This window comes from Panthera onca, chromosome B2 (assembly GCF_046562875.1).
Source record: "Panthera onca isolate mPanOnc1 chromosome B2, mPanOnc1 haplotype 2, whole genome shotgun sequence".
NCBI lineage: Eukaryota > Metazoa > Chordata > Mammalia > Carnivora > Felidae > Panthera > Panthera onca.
In genome coordinates, this window is record NC_138343.1 from 138,834,286 (window position 1) to 138,849,164 (window position 14,879).

Consider the following 14,879-nt stretch of genomic DNA (forward strand, 5'->3'; position numbering starts at 1 on the left):
TGCTAATTCCATGCTGAAGTAATTACAATGAAAGGTCTGAAATACTGTCAGCGTAGGGAAGTTCTGTGGTTATGGTTGTTTAGGGATGTACAGAGAGGTTAGATGTAGTAAGTAATTGGAGGCTAGTTGGTGCGGACTCTGATTCGGGCCCGAGAGAGGGTGGAGGTTGAATGCCGAATGGACTGCCGCAGGGAGAGCAAAGTCCGGAAGACATAACGTGGCAACGCCTTCAGTCACGTCCAACTACTGGGTATTTGAAATTCCCCCAAACTCTTTTTTAATTTTGCACACACAGAGTTCACATTTAATACATTTGCCATAACGTATGCTGATTTCTTAACAATTCCCTTAGTACATGGGGCTCAGAGCACAGGTGGCGGTTAATTCTACAAACTCCGAAAGCATGCCGAGTCCCTTTCTTCATGATAGATCATTTGTTTTTAAAGAATAGCAATCCTGGGGCGCCTGGCTGGCTCAGTTGCTGGACCATGTGACTCTTGATTTCGGGATCGTGGGTTTGAGCCCCGCGTTGGGTGTAGAGATTTCTTAAAAAAAAAAAAAAAAAAAAAAAGTTAAAAAAGAAAAACCACAATCGTATAGGCTTAGTCTTAACACTAAACTCAGAAATAGCCCTGTGGTCCATAACCTGCCCCTTCAGAAGGCTCCCTTGCTTGTCTGTGATTGGGAAGGGCCTCAATGCCCTAATTAATTTAATTACTATTATTTTAGACTATGGAAACAGTATCAGAATATTACGATAGATCAGGAAACACAACGGTTTTTGGGTCTAACTGTGCAAGTGTCTCAATTCACATTTTCTTTTCAACTTAAAACTTAGCTACCTACTCACACGCAGTTCCTAGAGAAATATTTTTTGAAAAATGTTTTACGGTGTTTGTTAGTAACGGACATTCAGGCCTGGCCTTGGCATTACTGAGTCATCTCGCTAGCCTTGCGCTAGTTAAAAATAATTCCGAGTTTTTATTAGGGCTGTTCCCTGTGGAAGAAAGCCTGCATTTATTTCTGCTTTACAGAAACCAGGACAAGAAGAGAGAACTAACATTGTTTAACCTTTCTGAACTTGGACCAGGCCCTATGTCAGGTAATTTAAAGATGTTTTCTCATTTTGTTTTCACGGCAGTCCGGGAAAGGTGGGTGCAATCCTTTCCATTTCACGTGGAGGGAAGTCAGGTTTAGAGAGGTGGGTGTATGACCTAGGGGCAGGTCCGGGCTTTGTTCTGAACTTGTTGCCGCGTACTCCGGCGTTCTTGGGACTGAGCTCTTTTCTATTTTGCAAACATACTCTGGGATTTCCGGTTTATTTTCATCATATGAGCCCCTTGATGTTAATGCTCATTCAGGACAGGTGGATGGTGCTGGTCTGGTGTCAGCCAGAGGGACTGACTGGCCGCTGGCCTATGACTTCTCTCCCAAGTCGTCTTACGACTGAAGCCCAAGTGACAGCTCGGACTTGAGGGGTGTCTGTCACGGGGTGTCCTGATCTGCTTCTCTGTACTCACTTCTCCCTGCACTGTATCACGCTCGACTCGATGCTTGTCCATGCCGTCCGGGCCTCAGGTCCTGGTCTCTCCTTCATCTGTGCTGTCTTCCTCTTCTCACGAGAATGCAGGGCCTCCCTGCTTCCTCACGTACGTGTCGGACGATTCCTCAAGGCCAGGTCCACCAGCAAGGCTGCCCTGTTCTGCCCGGCCTGGCCTTGCGTTGTCCTCGTCCATACTCCCAGCCCGGTTCTGGAGGGAGTCACCCCGGGCCATCTTTCTTGATCCCAACCTGCTCTTGTCTGCGGCTGTAGAATCCACCTTTTATCTCTGGAAATAGATTCCCGGCATCCTCCAATCCTTTTTAAAAAGTTCTGTGGTTTGTTTCACTGTAGAGGTTGATGTTCTCTTGTAGTTGTGTTTTGTTTTCTTCTCCTTTTAAGCTGTATCCAAACTGCATCCCCCTCTGGTTGGGGGGTTGATGATGTTGGTGGCTTTGCTGCTGAAAATGTCTGCTTTGGGTGGATTTAATGGATTTTTTTTTTTTTTTTTTTTGGTGTTTTTTTGTTTTGTTTGTGTTTTGAAAACCAGGGGAAGGTTCCGGCATTCTTTTTTACAGCACCGTCTTCTCTCCTCCCAGATGGCCGGTTTGTCTTGCGTCTTTATATACTTTATAATGTCTTTATTGTCTTTTCTTCTACTAGCCCTAGGCCCTTTGATAAGTTGTGCTGTGCCCGATTCGTTCGCACATCATGCATTCGTTCGCACATCAAGTGCCCGGCACAGCACCTTGCTGTCAATAGGGACCTAAATGTTCCTAAATGTAAAATGGACTATGTCAGTCAGTACACAGCTGGAGGTTTCAGATGTGTCTGGCGTGAACCTGGAGGTTGAGTTTCTATGGATTCTAGGATTTGCTTTGTTTAAAAAGTTCCTGGTGTCGGTTTGCTCCTTGGGTCGTTTTGATTTGCCCCATAACCTAGGATGAAGCAGCGATAGCTCTTGGCCCACCGGCATGCCAACATAGGCTCCTTTCTGTGCAAGTAGCTGATGAATCCAGAACCAAAACGGTGCCCTGGCAAGCGTTTCTCTCACCTTCCAGAAAGACACCATGATCTGTGCTGTGGCCGTCAGGTTTGTATTTGTTACCATTGTTCCCAACCGTATCTCTGGTTTCCATACCATTGCCACAGGGCCCACAAGAGCCTTGCTTCTCTGGGGGCTGCTACCTTTTTATCCCACTTGCGTTGTCTGTCAGTGGGAGGACATTAGCACGTCTGGGAAGGGTGTCTCAAGGAGAACCTGCTACAAAACCTACACGTTCTTTAATTTCAGAAGTAAAAGTACCCACTTTGAGGGCAAGGTGCGTAGCCACAGGCGTTCGCTTTCCACAGTGTTTGACTTTGGACAGAAGCTTAGGTGAAAACAACATGGCCTCTTCAAGTGTCAAGTGTGGCTGGTGACATTAAATGCTGTGTGTTATGTTGCTATAAAAATAGCATCTGAAGTAGTGTTTCATGCCCTGACCAACACCCCCAGCCTTGGGACGAATCTGTGAGATGTAACAGTTAAAGCAGTCTTGGAATGAGCCTTGCTTGGGGCAGAGCTGATGCTCTGTTGGTGGGTTCTACAGCACAGACTTTCTCGGCCGAGCTCGTGATTTTGAACTCATTGTTTCCTGGAGGTCTCCAGGGAGGGGGCCCGTAAGAAGATGTTTCTTTGTCCGTTGAGACACTAGCTTGTGCTCTGTATCTGGGCATCTTTGGGAAGTTTAGGCGGATGAAATGTTTTATTTATTTAATTTATTTATTTTGTGAGAGAGAGAGATAGCATATCCCAAGCAGCCTCAGCTTTGTCAGTGGGGAGCCCCCCCGGGAGGCTCCAACTCAGGAACCATGAGATCATGACCTGAGCTGAAATCAAGGGTCAGAGGCTTAGCTGACTGGGACACCCAGGCGCCCCAGGAAGATGAAATATTTTAGTCATCTGCAGTGGGACCTAAATGTCTACAGGAGCCTGTGTGGCAGTCTGTAGTATTAGAGCATGTGGGAACAAATCTTTGCACAGGTTGTTTAAACCCAAGCATTCTTGAATCACCTGCCACTGAATGTCGAAATCACTTACACTACCGTTTGCTCATTCCTTCCTTCTTCCTTCACTCATTTTCCCTCATAGTCACTCAGTGGTTATTTAAGACACCAACACTGAAATCATTGTCTTTTGTCTTGGCAAAGGGTCGGAATAGGATCCTCAGTGACTTTGCATGTGTCGGAAAATATGGTGATAAGTGTCAGGTAAATATAGGGATCAAGGAACCCAAATACGATGCCAGATACATGCTCCGCCAGGGCTTCAGGTCAAGGGCTCCAGGAAAACCAGATGGAAATTGATGGCCTCTTCTGACCTGGCCTTGGAAATCCCGTAGTGTCAACTCTGCTGTATTCTTAGTAGGTTGAAGTGGATTCAAGGGGAGGGGGCTTAGACTGGTCGCCCCACCCTGCCCTGTAGCGGGAGCGTCAAAGAATACGTACACATGTTTTAAAACATCTGTGGAATCCTAGTGGAGAAAGATCCCATGTCGCCGTACCAGGGACACTGAATATAGGTAATTTTTATGATGTGGGCATATATTACTGAATTTGGATCTGTCTTTTTTTAAATGTGTATTTCTTGAGAGAGACAGAGCATTAGCAGGGGAGCGGCAGAGAGGGAGACGCAGAATCCGAAGCAGGCTCCAGGCTCCCAGCTGTCGGCACAGAGCCCGACGCGGGGTTCGAACCTACAAACTCTGAGATCGTGACCTGAGCCAAAGTCAGACGCTTAACCGACTGAGCCACCCAGGCGCCCCGGATTTGGATCTGTCTTGAAGGCTGGACACAGGACCACTCCTGTGTGCTTCCCCACTACCTTACCCCCCTGGACCATGCTGTCCCCACAGTGTTTTGTGGCTTCTGACTTACTTGGTTATAGGCTGTGCAAGAATGTGAGGTTCCCAGTCAACATCATATTCCCAACGCTTAGCAGAGTTCCTGGAACACAGTAGATGATCAACAAATACTCCTTGAACTGAAATAACCAACTTAATAAATGCCCTGCATGTCAGGCACTCGAGTCAACTTTTGCATCCTTAATTTTTTTCCCCGGACACATAAGCTTTTTGGGAATCCTCGGGAAGGATTATTCTAAACAGAAACCAGTCTAGGAGATACAGTGGCCCAAGTGGGCACATCCTGTCCTTCCAGCTGTCCATTGATTTTTTTGTTTTTGTTTTTGTTTTTGTTTTTTTTTTTTTTTGGTGTTTCACATGAGCCGTTTTATAAATAACCAGGACCTTTTCGTAACTTGGTTCATAATAAGCAGTAAACGTACGCTGCGTGTGTGCAGAAGTCTGTCATTTGGGGAGGATAGCCCGAAACTTCTTTTTTCATTTTAATTAGTCCTCCCTTTGTCAGAAATGATGGATTCTCGAACATTCTCTAGTCTGCTGGGCGACTGTCCTGTCTCTTTCTGTTAAGAGCAGCATCTGATTCCATTAGTTCTTTGTGCAGGAACAGTGTGCTAATGTCAGCGTGGCCGGGAGGTGGGGGGAGTTGTCATGGAATGAAGGCTTACAACGTCCGGTCTCACCTACTGCCCCGGAGTGAGAGCCACACAGTGGTTTGTTCGTCATGTCTCTGAAGTCTCTGTGGGCGGAGAGACTGGGACAACAGTCTACCTGTGAGCGGAGGTCCGGGGCTGGGGGGGGGGGGAGGGCAGGCAGATGGCACAGACCTGGCTCCTGTGACGGGTTAATAGACTTGCACATCTTGTTCCCAGCCCCTTTTTCTCTCCTGGAAACCTTCCCACTGTCCTGTTTTACCACAGACATCGGGTCTCTGAATTGATAAGCCGCCTAGCCGATAGCAAGGCTAAACCCAGAGATGTTAAAACATTTTTTTTTTTTTTTTTTGGTTTTGTTTTGTTCGGGGAGATGGTGGTTTCAGAGGGGATTTCGTTTGACGAAGGGGTGGATTTTAGAAATTTCTCAGTGACAGCTGTGTTGTTTTTACGTCGTTGGAGAGGGGAGCCCATTTTAAGGGCACAGGTTAAGCGGTGGTAACTTTGTCTTCTTTAGCAGTTTCTGGTTGAAGCAGCGCAAGTTTTGTGAACACCGGGCACTGTGACTCAGCCCAGGGCTTGACTGTAAGTTCGTAGGTTGGTTAACGTGGTAACATTCTTCAGGTGTGGCCTTCCTTTATTTTTAACGAGGATGTGGCCAAGGGTCCAGTTACTTTCAGCTCTTAGGGAAGGTGTGGGGGGAGAATCTGCAGCACTGGAAACCCGAACGGCTTTTCCTCACACAACTCAAGGGAGAAGAACGCAAAACCTACTCGCGTTGAATTAAGATGATGTCAGGGCGGCAAGCAGGCGGGCGGCTCGGGGGCTCCAGGACTGGCTGGGGTTCATGCCAAAAAGAGCATGGGTGAAATCTGTTGATTGATGACTCTGTCCACACGTGGTACCTGTGCGCTGTTACAGATACAACACACTCTTTGTATAACCGAAAATGCTAGAGTTTTATTGTAGACGTAGGTTACCTAGCACTGCCTTGAATCTCGTAGACTTAAATACACAAAGGGCCCTGTTAGACCTGCAGTCATGAGCTGTCGCAGTACCTGCCCCATCCTAAACGTGGCATCCTAAACGTGGCATCTAAAGTTAGCAGCTAAAAACCATCTATGCTATTTTTTTTTTAAGTTTTTATTTAAGTCATCTCTGTACTCACTCTGGGGCTCAAACTCACAACCTCAAGGTGGAGTCACCTGCTCTTCTGACTACGCCAGCCAGGCACCCGAACCCATCTACACTATTCACAAAACATCCACTTGTTGAAAGTGGGTTGCAGGAGGGTTTCTCTGTTGCAGTCCGGAGGCAGAATTGCTTCTGGAGGAAACTTCAGGCTTTGCTCGATAGACCATCAGCTGATAGGATGAGGCCCACCGCATTAAGGAGGGTAATCTGCTTTACTGAGAGTCTACTGATTTCGTACTAATCACGTCTAAAACAGTACTTTTATGGCAATGTCTAGACTGGTGTTTGACTACAGGACTGTGCACGATGACCCAGCCAGGCTGACACATGACATTCACTATCAGAGTGGTTAAGCTGCTACTCACCCTTTTGTATGTAATTTAGGTCATGGTGATGTGACGGAAATGCAGGCTGGTTTAAAAATTAAATCGTGTTGTATTAACAGTGTGATGCATCCATCGACCCATCGGTCATACGTCTCTCGGGCACCCATGTGTAAGGCACTATGCTAGACATCAGGAAAGATGAACCTTTCCCTTTGAAAGCAATCAAAATCTGGTAAAGGAGGCAGACGAGTGAAAGATCACTGCAGTGTCGTTGCCTCAATTAGATGGAGTGGCGAGGTAAACGAGGGAGTGATAGTGTCTCATGTCTCGGGGAGGAAGGTAGAAGGTTGGGGAAAGCTTCACAGAAGAGGAGACACTTAGGGTCTTGAGGGATAATTAGGAGTTTTCCAGGAAAGCATTCCTAACAGGGCACAGTAAGTGCAAAGGCGTGGGGAATAAAAACCCACACTCATGAAATGACAAAGTATTCAGAATAAATGTATGGAAAGCTTCCTTGCATAATCGGTGCTGGAGGCTCAATATCTTATTATCATTGGGAAAATGTAAATGTGACAGATATTATATTTTATAGTTTCTTGGTTAGTAAATAACCATCTAGTAAAATATGACAGTAAAATATGACAGTTCTTGGCTTTAAAAAATTGTCAGTCTAATCTGTTTAGATGGAGTCCACTGCAGCTTGTTCAATTTTCCGTTCTTACCATTTAAAGATATTTTCTTGTCTATACTGGGTTAATTCCACAGTGAATTAAGAATTTGGGATGCTTGGCTGGCTCTGTCGGTAGAGCATGTGACTGCTGATCACATGACTTTGAGCCCCATGATGAGCGTGGAGATTACTTAAATGAAAATGAAAAAAGTTCTGCTTATATAGGATTTACCTTACGAGGCAGGCATTCTTGACCAAATATATCAGATTTCTATAAATTTTCTCTGAACCAGTGAGGTCAGTTTGGGCACGTCAGCCTACCTCTTAGCTTTAAATTTTCACCTGTAAAGGGCAAGAGTTTGGGCTGGTTTTTAGAGGTCCACCCATAAGATATTCAAAGAACCTATAAATGAAAATTGTTCTCTCTCCTGTGTCCAGTCATAGAGGTGTGTTTCTATAGCTTGAATCATTGTGATAATTGCACCGTTCCTAGTAGCAACTGTTTACAGTGGAAGTTCTTTATTGTCACTTCGACTGAGCATTTCATGTTTCAGCCCCTTAATTGAGTATTTTATGTGCATGATCCCATTCAATACTTAGAATAACCCTGCAAAGCAGATAATATTTCCACTTTATAGTTGAAGAAACCAGAGGCTCAGGCAATTGAAATAACCAGGCTAGGCTTGCTCAGGTGGTAATGGGGAAGCTGGGCGTGGGGGGTGAACCCCAATCTTTTGGCTCCAAAGCCTGCATTCTTTATGAAGGATGTAACTCACAGTACACAATTATTAGCATAATGTAGTATTTTACGACCATAACTGAGGTCAAATATCTTGTAAGAAGACAAGTCTCACTCTCTGAAAGCAATCCGTTTAACATTTTAAAAAAATGAAAGAAAAGAGAAGTACTTTCTGGTATGTTGACTAATAGGGCCATGAATTTTAATATATCATTGGGCAGCGCATCAAACAACAGAAGAAGGTAGTATTCTCCACAGTAAGAGAGGACCCAGAAGCCACCTGCTTCATAAGTAACTCAACTCTCATTCTTTGATTCAACCCACTTGCATTTGGATTCTGCCCCACAGTCCGTGATGACTGTCTCTGACACGTTGGTTCTTGTTAAGGTCTTGACTGGTCCCTCTGCCTGGCAGACTGTTTCCCTCAGCTTGAAATAGCACTGAGATTGCAGCCTAGTTGCCTTCTCAGAGAGCCATTTCCTGACCTTCCAATTTAAATTAGCTACTTCATCCTGTTTAGATGTCTGCATTGTACATATCACTCTAGATATATTTCGTGTTTGTTCATTTGTTTTGGATGTTTTCTTCTACTTGAATAAAGATCAGTGAGAGCAGAGACCTTTCTCTTTTACTACTCTGCCCCCGGCCCTGGAGTTGTGGTTTGATCACAGTAGGCTTTATCTGGCTATTTGGTCATACATCTGTCTGTCCATCTGTCTATTTTTCTTCTTCTGTCTGCTCTTTCTCCCTTCTCTCCATCTATCTATCTATCTCTAAAATGGCTTGGCCATGTGGAGTTCTAGCAAATCTGCTTCTCCAATCAGGTTGTGGGAAGACCCTCCTTTTTTTTTTTTTTTTTTTTTTTTTTAACATTTATTTATTTTTGAGACAGAGAGAGACAGAGCGTGAACGGGGGAGGGGCAGAGAGAGAGGGAGACACAGAATCGGAAGCAGGCTCCAGGCTCTGAGCCATCAGCCCAGAGCCCGACGCGGGGCTCGAACTCACAGACCGTGAGATCGTGACCTGAGCTGAAGTCGGACGCTCAACCGACTGAGCCACCCAGGCGCCCCTACCCTCCTATCTGCTTTATCGTTAACCACTTCACTTTTGAGTTGTTTTTGGCTTTTTTTTTCCTAGTTGCTCCCTTTTTATATCAAGCCCAATTACAAATTATAATAAATTGTTTCTAATCACCTCTTTTTGTTTCCCTTGCCAGGGCTCTGTGCTTGAATTACAAAGGAACCTCTTCAGCCAGCTCATTCTGGATGAATGAATGATTAACACTAAGTGTCGTTCACCCTCCTTCCAGTGGTAAGTTCAAGGCACTTGTGCACCTTGAAGGTGTTCATGTATGTCAGTTGTGGGTCTGTTTCCCGTGGAGCTCTGTTTAGTGCTCTTTGTGTGTGGACCTGGGTGGGGAGAGCCAAAGTGGATTCCTCACGTTCCGGTTGGAAATTGGATTTCCTGTGGGCAGTGGTGCATTCAGTCTGAGCGGCTTATTATAAACACGTTTTAATTAGATGCACTGGATGATCCTGTCTCTCTCTGGGATTCCGTATCCCCATCTTCTCTGGGAACTTAGGTGGCAGAGTTGCAGCCTGGCAGGTGTTCAGTTCCGTCTCTTTATGTATCAGATAGGTACAGCACCCACTTGAACTCCCAATGAAACAGGCTAGCCTGCTGAAGAACAGATCTGGAGTATATAATTCATAGCTGGAGTCGTAAGATCAGGTGAGCTCAGGAAAGTTGGACATGAGGCCACTGAGGGGAGGGGAGGTTCCCGTTGTGCTAAGGCTCTTCCATTCTGCCTGGGGTGTTTTACTAGTCGATGTCTTGGTGTTTCAGCATAAGTACTAAAGCAGAAAACTGAACAGTTCCCAGAGCAGTGTTTGGAGTGGTTGCCGGTCCTTCCCCGGACACGCTGGCAGGGTCTACAGTTCATGCCTAACTTGGCTGAAATTCACAGACGCGAGCACCAGCTCTGTCAGAGGCAGCTGGTCCCATCCTTCCGGTGCCGCCTCACACCGTTTGGATCTCAACTCAAGGTGTTGCCTCTGAGAGATCGTCTCTGTCCACCCAGTCTGAAGTGGCCACCTATTTTATTTCCCTGCAAAGTGCTTGTCGTGCGTGATAGTTTTCTGTCTCGTGTATCTACCTGCTTGCTGTTGAGCCTTCTTGTCACCGGAGCGGAAGCTCCATGAGGTCAGAACCCTTGTCGGTCTTGCTCGCCATGTAGCTCCACGGCTCAGACCATGTCTAGTGCACAACAGACGCTTTCTGCCTGAATTATATGATGAGCTCAGCCGTGAAGTGCGGCTCACTGTGTAAGTCACTCAGTGTCATACGATGAGAAAGTTGTTGGCACTGGAGGAGATTTTGAAGATCCACTTTGTCTACTTGGTAACTATTTTTATTTTAAAGTTTATTTTAAGGCAGAGAGTGTATGTGTGCACGCATGAGCAGGGAAGGGGAAGAGAGAGAGGGAATCCCAAGCAGACTCTCTGCTGTCAGCATGGAGCCCGATGCGGGGCTCGAACTCACAACCGAAATCCAGAGTCAGATGCTTAAGCAGCTGAGCCACGTAGGCGCCCCAGGAGCTGTTTTTAAATGTGAATTATTCTCTCACAGAATTGCCAAGTTTAACATTATCTTCTGCATAAAAAGGAAGTTTTGTAGTGTTTTGAGTTTATTTGCAATTAGAGCACTTATTAAAGTTAGGAATTTGGGGGCATCTGGGTGGCTCAATTGGTTAAGTGTCCAACTCTTGATTTCTGCTCAGGTCTTGATCTCGCGGTCTGTGGGATCGAGCCCCGCGTTGGGCTCTGTGCTGGCAGTGAGGAACCTGCTTGGGATTCTCTCTCCCCCTCTCTTTGTCCCTCTCCTGCTTGTGTACACTCTCTCAAAATAAGTGAATTTTAAAAACTGGTGCTTTAAAGTTAGGAATTTAGATGATGTTTGGTAACTTTTGTGTTAACTAACCTTTATATTTTCTATATTAGAATATTTATGTATGTATGTATGTGTTTATTTATTTACTTACTTACCTACTTATCTGGGGGAGGAGAGAGGCAGAGAGTGGGAGAGAGAGAATCCCAAGCAGGCTCCATGCTGTTAGCGCAGAGCCTGATGCAGGGCTTGAACTCATAGACCGTGAGATGATGACCTGAGCCAAAATCAAGAGTCGGACACATAATCAACTGAACCACCTCGGTGCTCCTACGTTAGAATATTTAAAAGGAATATCTGATTAGCCTTTGAGACTGTTTCATTTATGCTTTACTGAAGTGCAGTTGCCAGGACTGAAATACACCTACTTGAAAAGCCTAAGGTTTAGATTTTTTTTTTTTTTTTTGGAGACAGTTTGCCTGTTGAGCTTTTTGAATCCTGTCTCTCACATTTGCTGGCTCAGTGACCTTGGGCAGGTTATTTAAGTTTGGTGCCTCAGTTTCTTCTTCTGTAAAATGGGGGTAATAAGAGCATTTTCCTCATGTGATTGTGATTAAGGACGTTGATATATGTGTTATATAGATTCCTGCTGTTTTAGGGGTGGCTGAGTGGCTCAGTCAGTTAAGCGTCAGACTTCAGCTCAGGTCACGATCTCGCCGTCCATGAGTTCGAGCCGCACGTGGGGCTCTGTGCTGACAGCTCGGAGCCTGGACCCTGCTTCGGATTCTGTGTCTCCTTCTCTCTCTGCCCCTCCCCCACTCGTGCTCTGTCTCGCTCTACCAAAAATAAATAAAATGTAAAACACTTAAAAAAAATGTCTGCTATTTAGTGTATACTCAGGATTTTATATATTAGGTACATCAACTGGATTTGAAAATAATGTATTTGGATTCTGCTCCTAAAGTGGAGACAGGACTTTGAGCATTTGCTTCACATGTTGACATCCCTGAGTCAACAGAAAGAAAAGGCTTAATTATAATTGTTAATAACTTTAGTTATCATAGTGATAAATCACAAATATGCCATTTTCCATATGGCTAGCAATATTGTTGTCTCTTTGGGGCCAGACTGACTTGGTTTGAGTTCTCTAGTTGTGCTTGTTTCGTGACCCTCAGCAAATGACTCGACTGTGCCTAACTTCACTTTCTCCATGTGCAAAGTAGTGCTGATAATACAAATCAAAAAAGATTGCTGTGGGAATTAAATATGAAAATACATGTAACATTCGGGCACAGGGCTTCGTGATTTTTCATTTCCTACTTTCTTCCTTTTTACACCTTAGATCTGAGAAGGATGTTACTATCTGGACAACAGTGATCATGGTTAGGAATGGTTAGGAGTGTGTATTTTGTTTATTTAGAAAAAAATTTAATGTTTATTTATTTTTGAGAGAGAGAGAGAGACAGAGACAGAGACAGAGTGTGGGCATGGGGAGGGGCAGAGAGAGAGAGGCAGACATAGAATCCAAAGCAGGCTCCAGGCTCTGAGCTGTCAGCACAGAGCCCGATGTGGGGCTCGAACCCACAAGCCACGAGATCATGACCTGAGCCGGTGCCATCCAGACACCCCTATTTATTTATTTTTTAAATTAATTAATTAATTAATTAATTAATTTAGAGAGAGAGAGTGTGTGTGTATGTGAACAAAGGAGCAGCAGAGAGATGGGGAGAGAGAGAATCCCAAGTAGGCTCCACATTGTCATTGCAGAGCCCAATGCGTGGCCCAAACCAAGAGTTGGATGCTTAACCGACTGAGCCACCCAGGTGCACCAGGAGTGTTTAGAAATAGTGTCCTGGGCACCTGGGTGGCTCAGTCGGTTAAGCATCTGACTCTTGATTTCAGCTTAGGTCACGATCTTGTGGTTTATGACCTGGATCCCGGCATCGGGCTCTGCACTCACAGCACAGAGTCTGCTTGGGATTCTCTCTCCTCTCTCCTGCTTGCATGCTCTCTCTCTCAAAATAAATCAATAAACTTAAAAAAAACAAACAAACAGTGTCCTATTCATGATGATGAAGGGAACAGAATATTTAGCATAGAAAATATTAAGTTTATTTTTTATTTTCATTTTTTTAATTTTTTAATGTTTATTAATTTTTGGGAGAGAGGGAAACAGAGACAGAGCGTGAGCGAGGGAGGGGCAGAGAGAGAGACACACAGAATCCAAACCAGGTTCTGTCAGCACAGAGACTGATGCAGGGCTTGAATCCATGAACCGTGAGATCATGACTTGAGCCAACATTGGCTGCTCAACCGACTGACCCAGGCGCCCTGAAAATATTGTTTAGTGGGGAGCATAATATTGCCCTTGAGAGTGAGCCATGTGTGCAGCGAGCAGGGGCAGTGAGACACTAGGGCCAGTGAATAGAAGGAAACTTAGGAGCTGGGGGGAAACGGGCGGGCAGCCTGTACAGTAGTGAACTTCCCAGGGCAGATATGGGTCCAGAGGCTGCTGGACTGTAGATCAAGATTCCTGGAGAAAGGATTCCTCGCTCCCCAGGAAGGGGGCTGCCGTGGCCTGTATGTCCCGTTCCAACTCCTCTTCGGTATAAATGGCCCCGTCCAGAATCCTGCGTGTACATCTGGTCATCTGGGCCGGTTGGTTGTATGGAGCCATACGTCCCTGGAGACCCAGGATTTAGCTCTCTGAGGTCAGAGAGTTGGGACTGCTGATTGCTTTCTTTTTTTTTTTTTTTTTTTTTTTTTTTAAATTTTTTTTTCAACGTTTTTTATTTATTTTTGGGACAGAGAGAGACAGAGCATGAACGGGGGAGGGGCAGAGAGAGAGGGAGACACAGAATCGGAAACAGGCTCCAGGCTCCGAGCCATCAGCCCAGAGCCTGATGCGGGGCTCGAACTCACAGACCGCGAGATCGTGACCTGGCTGAAGTCGGACGCTTAACCGACTGCGCCACCCAGGTGCCCTGATTGCTTTCTTTTAAAACACGTTTCAGGATTTAAAATCTTCCTGTTTGTGTTTATCATTTGAATCAGAGGTTGCAAACTGGTGGGCTTCTGGCTGCTTCTGGGCTGTGGGTGAGCTTTGTTGGGCCTGCAAAACGCATCCCTGACAAGGGTCTTAAGGATATTTAGGTTAGTTGCCTACCTTTATTTTTTATTACTATTATTTTAAATGTTTACCTATTAATTTTGGGAGAGAGAGAGAGAGAGAGAGCAGGGGAGGGGCAGAGAGAGGGAGGGAGAATCCCAGGCAACCTCCGTGGTGTCAGAGCAGAGCCTCGATGCTGGGCTCGATTTCACAAACTGCAAGATCACGACCTAAACTGAAATCAAGAGCCAAACGCTCCACTGACTGAGCCACCAGGTGCCCCAGTTGCCTACCTGGAGAAAGCGAAAATTTTAGCTAAAAGCAACATGTTCAGTGTTCCTTTAAAACGCGGTTTCACCGGGCAGCACGGCGATGTGCATCCCAGGTGGCAATGGACAGCTGGGGAGGTGGCTGCTGGCCCGGTTGGAGGGGCACACGTGGGCCCGTTTGCTACGGTAGTGACCCCGCCGTGCAGTCTCCCCGATACCGCGTGCCAGTTACCAGTTTTCATTTACTTAAGTTGTTTTTCTTCTAGTAGAATTAGGAGAAAGCTGGAAAAGTTCTATCTCCTTCTGTATTAGTGGTGGAAAACCTAAAGACGTTTCTGTAGAGTCTCATGTTTCCAGAAAGGTAGAACAGAACATGTTTTGTGTGTGCGCTGAAGAATACTCGTAGAAACCTAATTTGCAAACAGACGGCTTCTGTTTCTTAGGAGTATAGCCCTCTGGCCTCCGTCATTGCATGCATTTTAAATGGCACTGAAGGTGTGTGTGTGATTCCTGAGCGGGGCAGTAGGATTTCCCCTCTGTGTTCAAACAGAACTCTTTGGCTTCTATTTTAGGCCATTTTGTCTTTTTT

General features: G+C 45.5%; 1 protein-coding gene across 12 annotated transcripts in view; it reads left to right on the plus strand.

Moving 5' to 3' along the window:
- Positions 1-14,879, plus strand: part of TIAM2 (TIAM Rac1 associated GEF 2) — a 323,817-nt gene that overhangs the window by 178,192 nt on the left and 130,746 nt on the right. For all 12 annotated transcript variants that reach the window (XR_013555828.2, XR_013555829.2, XM_078447496.2 and 9 more), the window contains one exon: positions 9,243-9,337. The gene's annotated coding sequence lies outside the window, so the exon portion shown is untranslated. The remainder of the gene's footprint in view (positions 1-9,242; positions 9,338-14,879) is intronic.